This window comes from Meleagris gallopavo, chromosome 1, assembly GCF_000146605.3.
Source record: "Meleagris gallopavo isolate NT-WF06-2002-E0010 breed Aviagen turkey brand Nicholas breeding stock chromosome 1, Turkey_5.1, whole genome shotgun sequence".
NCBI lineage: Eukaryota > Metazoa > Chordata > Aves > Galliformes > Phasianidae > Meleagris > Meleagris gallopavo.
In genome coordinates, this window is record NC_015011.2 from 42,277,736 (window position 1) to 42,285,915 (window position 8,180).

The following is an 8,180-nucleotide window of genomic DNA, read 5'->3' on the forward strand; positions in this document are numbered from 1 at the left end:
ATAGCTAAAGCTATGGCTTTAATTAAATCTTGGAAGAAGTGATACCATGCTTGGATCTCAAATTTGTCATATCTACCACAACTTGGTCAGACCTCTGATTGACAGTGCTTTAACTCATGGAACTGCATGGTTTGTTCTTAGACTTGACTATATCTAGATAGCCAAAATATTCCAGTACATCTGTGAGAACTGTGTGCAGCTCAGTTATCCAATCACAAACCTGGAAACCCAAACTGAACTGTGTAATACCTCAGAAATATCCTTGGACCAAATCTGTCCTGGCTGTATGGAACCGAGGCGAGTGAGACCTGAACAGTGCATGTTGCCCTTGCCAAGCCTGAAACTCATTTTTCTTTATGTCTGGAACCCTGTTGTAAAATCTCTGTAGAAGATAACTGACATTATAGATGTCTGAAGTTAGGTAGGATAAATTCTCTCTGATGTAGATATGAAAATTTTGTCACAGATCAAAGCTTTCTGATTCCATCTGGCTTACTGTTGTGTTCTGGTATGTGCTATTTTTCAGGTATAATTTAATGGGGAAAAAAATTACTTCTTGTGCTTTTTTGTTGGTGGCAGTTCAGTGGTTTGTAAATCTAGATGCAGCTAGCAATACTGCCTGTTATCAATACTAACTCTCGTTATTAATGTCAGGCCTTCAAGTGTTTGTAACTGCCAGCTTTTGAACATGTAACTGAAACTTTCTGCTAGAAGTATTGATTTGGCGAAGATAAAGCAAATTTGTTTTATATTTCTCTAAGAATAAAAAATATGAGAAAGATTCACTTTCCTGTTAAGAATTGTTAAGACCTTTTTTTTTTTTTGACTACGTGAACTTTAGAGCAGGAACTTGATGTTGAACCAGAGAGACTTTGTTTTAGGGCAAACCTCTTCTGTTGTGAATGGAAAAAAAAAATAATAATAATAACAATTTTTCTTCGACTTATGAATCTTTAAAGAAACTACAGTTAAGGTATAATAATAGGAGACTTTCAAAAGCTTTGCAGTTTAATTACCTCAGAATTCCAGCTGCTCCGAGGATATGTTCCCTCCAAGCTATTCTCAGACATCACCCATGCACACATACCAACAGATATCCAGTGTGAGGTTAGATCCTAAGGGTTCAGAAGGATTTGGATGCCTCTGATTCATTGCAGGCTGAGCTGGGGCTGAGATCTAAGACGACCTTTCTCCTTTTTGGAAGGAGAATATGTTTAATTTGAACCTAGAGGACAGAAGTGATGAATCAAAGAAGGAAAGGAAGAATCTACAGATTGGAACTGATTCTGAAACTGCTTCTGTATTAATAGATAAAATGGGCCTGGATTGTTCTCTGGTCTTACATTCAACTGACACAGCATAAATTAAGTTTATGTAGCTCAAATTACTTCCCATCCAAAATAGGTTGGCCACATACAGACTGGTTGTTTTGAGTGGTCTGTAGTCCATGTTATCTCCAGATATTGCTGAGAAGAGCACTAATTGGTTTAGGCCAAAATGATACTGGGCTCCATGTTAACAGAATGGACAATTCTACAATCTTAAGCATTTTGGTTTCCTAGTTTAGATGAAAGTGTATGGAAGGAGTGAGGTAGGAACAGGGAAAATGTTCAGTCTTGGTCTGGGAACATTAGAGGGGGAGACTGAGGCAGGGATTTAATTAAGAAGCGTCAGACAGGGAGAGCTAGCATTAGAGAAAGTGCTTACCATGAATGAATAAATGAGGAAGGCTGGAACCAGATAGTAATTTAATTGCAGTATTTGTAAACAACTATAAAAAACTGTCAAACACTGTATTCTCATCTCCTAAAAACATCTGTTAGAACAAGGTGTCCAAATCTCTCATCAAGTGTAGCAATAACAGCAGACAGAAAACACAAAATGATAATTAGTCCAGTGTTTGCAGTCCAGGTTATATTTCAGACTTTGAAATATGTTGTGGTTTTGTATTTTTGTAATGTTATCAATATATAAAGCTACATAAATCCATAAATCCATAAATCATTTGCTTTGCTCATTTCTAAAATATTCCTTACTACTTTTTTTTCTCTTTTTCTTTTCCTTTTTTTTTTTCTTAAGCTCAAAAAAGCTCAGGAGGCAAATAATCTACACATGTTATTTAATCCTTCCTCTATTTTGTAGATATGAAATTTCATAGCAATTCAGAAATTTACTAAAGTCATAAATTTGAATAATGCAACTTTTTGTTAAGCATGATGAGAATACCAAATATTTGATGACTAAATTTTTTATGGTCAACAATGTAATCAAAAGTATATCACTGCTCAAGACATGGTGAACACCCTTTCTAAAATGGTTCTGCTAAAAGATTAAAAGAGTTTCTGTAAGTGAGGATGATGCTATTCTGTCATCATTTAATAGCTCCGTGATTTGAATATTTAGAATTCAGGACACCTGGATGTTCATTCCTCCTTTGCCTAAATAAGTCTGACTATCTACTTTCAATCAACTAGAAAATCAGCTCAAAAGAGATTTGAAGACCAGACTCTGTGTTTTTAATCCATTATCTTAACTCTACACAAATTTGTAGCAACACAAATTGCAAACTGGAGAGAGGACAGGAATTCAAATATCTTATCTCTCAGTGTAATACTCAACTAGCAGCTGCAAGATTGTTCTCAGAATAGTTTTGATCCTTGTTAGCATAAGAGACCTAAAATGAAACACAGAGCAGTCTGATCTCTTGTCTCTGATATATGGGGACATGTGACAGTGCGGTGTAACTTGTGCTGCTTGCAAGATAGGCTCCCAGGGAGAAGAAACAGAAGGTCACAACTTGTTTGTGAATGTCACAGTCAGGAACTGAGAAAATTGACTTTGTTTTCTAGTGTAACTGTTGGAAAATAAGAAATAGCAAGAATAGTCTGGCTATTTTGTTAATGTACAGTGAAGAGATATTTGCCAGACTGTGTTGTGCAGTTAATGGCATTCATAGCAATACCTTGTTGGTTTCATTTACCAAACTGAATATATACTTCATTATATAATCTAGAAATATTAGTGATTCAGATTTCTATATAATGAACTTTATACATAAATGAGATCTGAAAGTACGTAAAAATCAGCCTGGAACTGACATCAGAAATATTTATTCAGATAGCTTATGTTTTAGAAAATGTGTATTTCGGAGGGCTTTAGTCTCTTAAAAATACCTTACTTACAGATACTTCACATCCTTATTCTGTTGATATACTGCATATTTGAAAGCACTTACATGTCAGCTTGCAATTATTAGGTATTTCTTGTCTAGAGAACTTCTCTTAAATATAACATGTAGTTTGGGTAAAAATATCAAATCTGAGTATTGCCATAAAGTTGCAATGTTGCTTCTCTCTTACCTGTGAGAGCACTTTAGTTCCGTTTTTGGAACTGCATGTAGATAAAGCCATTTAGCAAAAATTTCCTCAGACTCATTGCCACTCAAAGAACAGCTTTCATTTTTTATTGTTTTTTTTTTTCTTCGTATGCATATCAGTAAATTCAAAATGAAAATCTTTTTTGTGCTCTTGAGGTAAATGATACTCAAGTACTGCACTCATCTAACAACTGTAGATTATTTTGTCACAAAATGAAACTATTAAAAATGCAATGTTATGTATTTATTTACTTACCTATTTTTTATTTGTCTTATTTATTTATTTATTTATTCAATCATTCATTCTTAGAAACATTTTAAACAAAAATTCATATTGAGTTATTTTTCCAGTTACCTCAGAAAAATAGATGAAGTAAACAAAGCTATCATATTTAAAACTTAGGAGTTAAAAATGCTATTGTTAGAATACAAACACTTCTGCAAGATTAGTTCTGAAGTAGTTTGGGAGAAAAATGTTTCAATTTTATAAATGATATCATATTCAGGATTTTTTAACGCACTGTGTTCCTACATAGCAACATATGAGCAGTGCTATGTTGATGGTCCATCACCTACCACAAAATGTTTTCACACATTTTGTAGGTAGATTGGGAATAGCATATGGGAAAAATATGCTGTAATAGATTCAAACTAGTTTGAATATGTGACAAAATAATAAATTTACAAACTGTGGTGTACTGTATTTTCATCTTTTCTAAATCTATAACAAAACAGAGAGAAAAAGGAAATTCTGGTTTTGTAGGCACTGATATTTCAAAGACAAAATAAATACTAAGTGAAGAAGGAAAAATTTATTTTTATGAATTTCAAATGTTAATTCGTGTTGCATACAATATATATTCCATCACTTTATGAAACCATCGCGAAGTGTTTGCAGTTCTGTGATCTTGTAATACTACTGATCTTATGTAAGTAGAAATAAATCACTGAGTGGATGGATGGATGGATGGACAGATGGACGGGTGCAGGGTGTAATACAAAAAAATTATGAACTTTCTGTGAATTTTAAAAATGAAATAAAATCATGATTGTGATGTGTAACTAGTCATCATTTTAGCAGACAGCGTTGCTATTAAACTCATTTGAAACTTTAAATACAGGCTACCACATCTCCTTATGTAACAAAAGCTTTAAGTTTCTCTTTTATTTGTTAAAGTGATCAGTAAAAATTGGATATTCTTCAGCATAATGGATCTGGAATTTGATTAAAAATAAATACCCCAAATATATATACAGACTGGGTTAATAATATTAATTCAGTTTGATCAAAATGTCATTTTTTGAGTGATCACTGTCATCATGTCAGTTGTAATGTTGTCCAAGTATTCCTACTAGCAGAAACATTCTTGTTAATTAAAAATAGAGAAGAAGAAAAACATTTTCCTCTTTAAATCAGACAATCTTAGAAATTGACTTCATAGGTACTTAACTTTTTTTAAATAATAAGAAATCATCCGCAAGGAAAAATATCACTATCTTGTAGTTTAAAATCAAATAATAAGATTTAAGTGGAAACGTCCTCAATGAGAATGCAAAATACTTAAGAATTAAATTTGAAATAATTTAGTGGAGACTTTCTTTTCTTGTCTTTTAACATTGTGGTTCTCATCAACTTAACCTTTGAAGAAACCTGAAAATTCTGTCAAGAGTAGAAATATATCAAAAAGGGATAATATCAATGAAACTATAATCTCCCATAGTAAAAAGATTGAAAATCACACTTATTTGGGAATAATTTTCGCAATTTTATTTTTTTACATTTTACATCTCATCGGCTGTCTCAAAATATGGGAGCTAAAAGTGCGGATTTCTGCCAAACGAGAGGTTTGCATACAGATAGCCATTCAAGTTCTAAAGCTTTGAGAGGCTTTCTGTTAGCTAACAAGTAAACAGAACAAGGAGGAGGAAGGACAATAGGTTCAATCACTGTGGGATTAAAAGGTGAACTTCAGTAAAAGCACATACAATTCTTGTCTCTTTCACCTTGAGATGAAAATACTAGTATGCTTGTGACGGTTCCCATGGTTGCACTTCTAGCCAGCTTAAAAAGTGAAGCTAGAATGTATCACCAAGCCTCTTCCTCTTCTTGACCTTTGGAAAAGTGAAAATGATATGAGCACTTACAACAAATGAAAGGGAACATCTTGTGGCTGGGCTGTTGTGCTCCCGGACTTATTTTGCTCTTTTTGTTCTAATTTTCAATTGCATTTATTTTGGTTACATTATACAACATATACATGAAATACACACTTTAGCCACGGATGAGCAGGTTTTAATGTTTGTTTTTATCAAAAATATATCTATTTAATAAATACCCTTTCTTCTTTCTTAATGTCCAAATGAAGCTTCCATTCTCATCTGTGCTTATCTATATGCATTTTTTTAAATCATTTGTCTAAGGCCTTCTTTTCATAAAACAAAACAGCATACTTAAAAGCCTTCCTGAATGTGGTGTGTGCACCTGAGAGAAATAGTCTCTAAAAGGTAATTCTCTATTGCAGCTGTTTTGATCTCTTTGTCATACGCAGTACTAGTCTTTCTGTTTTTCTTGCTCATATTTTCCCATCCTGATCGCAGTGTATGTGAAACACTAGGCAATAGGCAACAGGATTAGAAGTGCAGATATTTATTTAGTGACCTGTATGTCAAATGCTTGCTGGTTTATAATAGCTAATGATTTTAAAATTCAGATGCTTTCCTGTTTAGATGTCTCAATGGATATTGACTTTGAACATCTAGTCTAGGTTGGCAAACTGTGTGCTCTCCTCCCCGTTATCATCTTCCTCCACCTCCACACCTCCCTCCTCTTCTTCTGTAGAGGTGTTATAATCTTCCTGGGCCATGGAAGGGTGAAAGTCTGTGAGAGAGACATTCTCATCCATAGCACTGTTGATACCATTGCCTCCATTCATTGCCACTGCTTCATCTTTCTCATTTTCCCATGCATCCTGATGCTGTTCCATAATGTACTGTGTGGTGTTGTGGGGTGCACGCATCCCAGGTGGACAGTGCCTTGCTGTGTTCATGGGGTGGAAGTACTTGTCCGTCTCTTGCAGCAGAGTGAGAGGCACATGGAACCCTTCATCGCAGCTGTGATCCTTCATGTTACATACTGGGGAACTTTTCTCATTTCTGCTCTTGCTTCTTTCATCTCTGAGCCTGTTGCTGCCCATTGCTGTCTCACAGGGCTGTTGCAAGCCCAAGGAAGAGTTGCAGTTGTGGGCAGAATGGCAGGCCTGGGGCTGCCCATCTCCAGTGGGAGGGCTGTGCATTTGGGACTCTTTGGGGCTGCGCTGCCGACCTGACCCTTTTTGACGGAGTAGCTTGGAACGGCAGTGGTACCTCATTCTATTCCTCTGCCTCCTCCTTCCATTGTACTGCTGGCGTGTCACCCCTGGCCTCTTGTGCCATGATCTCTGTGCAGGAGATATGTGCAGCCGTTTCTGTCCACTGCTGCCTTTTGATGAAGATGCACGGATGTGGTGCATTTCTCTCTCTGCTTTTCCTTGCTTTGTCTTTCTGTTAAATTTTTGTTTCCCCTGTCTTGGCCGTCTTCTGCCTTTGCCAGCCCTTAAGCCAGTCAAGTTGAGTACATCCCGTCGCCTTTGCCGTTGCCTGTCACGTCTGCCATTATTACAGTGCTGCCTCAAACTGGCTGCCGCTTGCAGAGTGATGTGGCTGCACAAGCATTGCAAAGGACAGTCTCCTCTGCCATTAGGGCTCCACTGTGTAACAAGGGTGATATTTGGCAACTGGCACCAGGAGAGAGCCTTGCGCCTCACCTGCCACATGCTGGCACCCAGCTGTCTCACTGTTCTCTGCCAATGCGGCTTCATCTGTGGTGGCCTGAGGGACAAATGGCAGATTGACATGCCACCCCACCCAGTGGTATGGTGTGACGTCATCAATGGGGTGATACCTATGACAAGTGTCATCCTCTGTGACCTCAGCCCTGGTCAACTGTGGGAGGACAGGGGATATCTGCATCTTCTTCCCAAATAGACCCAGGCACCAAACCAGGTCTAGCTTTAATGTTAGTCCTAACTTTTCCTTCTCTCAAAGAACCTCATAAAGTGAATAACCTTTACCAAGGGGGAGAGAAATATATTGAAATCAATTCCTGTCCTTTCATCGGCGTCAGAAAGATGGTTAGCAGACCTATCTATCTCAAGATTCATTATCCATATATATTCTAATTCCACTGTACCAGGCGCTGCTTGTAGCATCCATTTTGTTGGCTTTCCCAGTGTAGAACAAACAAACAAATAAATAAATAAAGTGTCTGTTATGGTGAGAGAACAACGCCTTACAAAAGATAGCTAGATTGAAGACAAGTGTTATACATTTATTTTGGAAAAACAGATACTGTGTCCTCATTCTTACCAAACAAAAATAAGATTTATTTGTTTGATTGGCTGTTTGTTTATTGTCTTTTTTTTTTTCTTTTCTTTTTTTTTTCATACATATGTTTCTGTAAAGGCCTGTGCAACTGGGAAGAAGTAGACGTGGGGATGTATTGCTTTAGCTGGACACTGATAGATCTGGGTCATCAGGGTCATGGTTTTGTCTTATGAGATGCTCATTTACATTCAGGTTCTGTGTTCATCATCTGCTTAGAGATATTGTCAAGTATTCAACATATGAATTATTTGCTTGCAGTATTTCAGAGAAAATATTTTCTTCCTTTTTGTTTTTTTTTTTCTAGTCTACTAACTTTCACTTTCTCCTGAAATAGTTCCCAAATCCTTCCAAATCCAGAATATATTAAACATAAAAGGAAAAA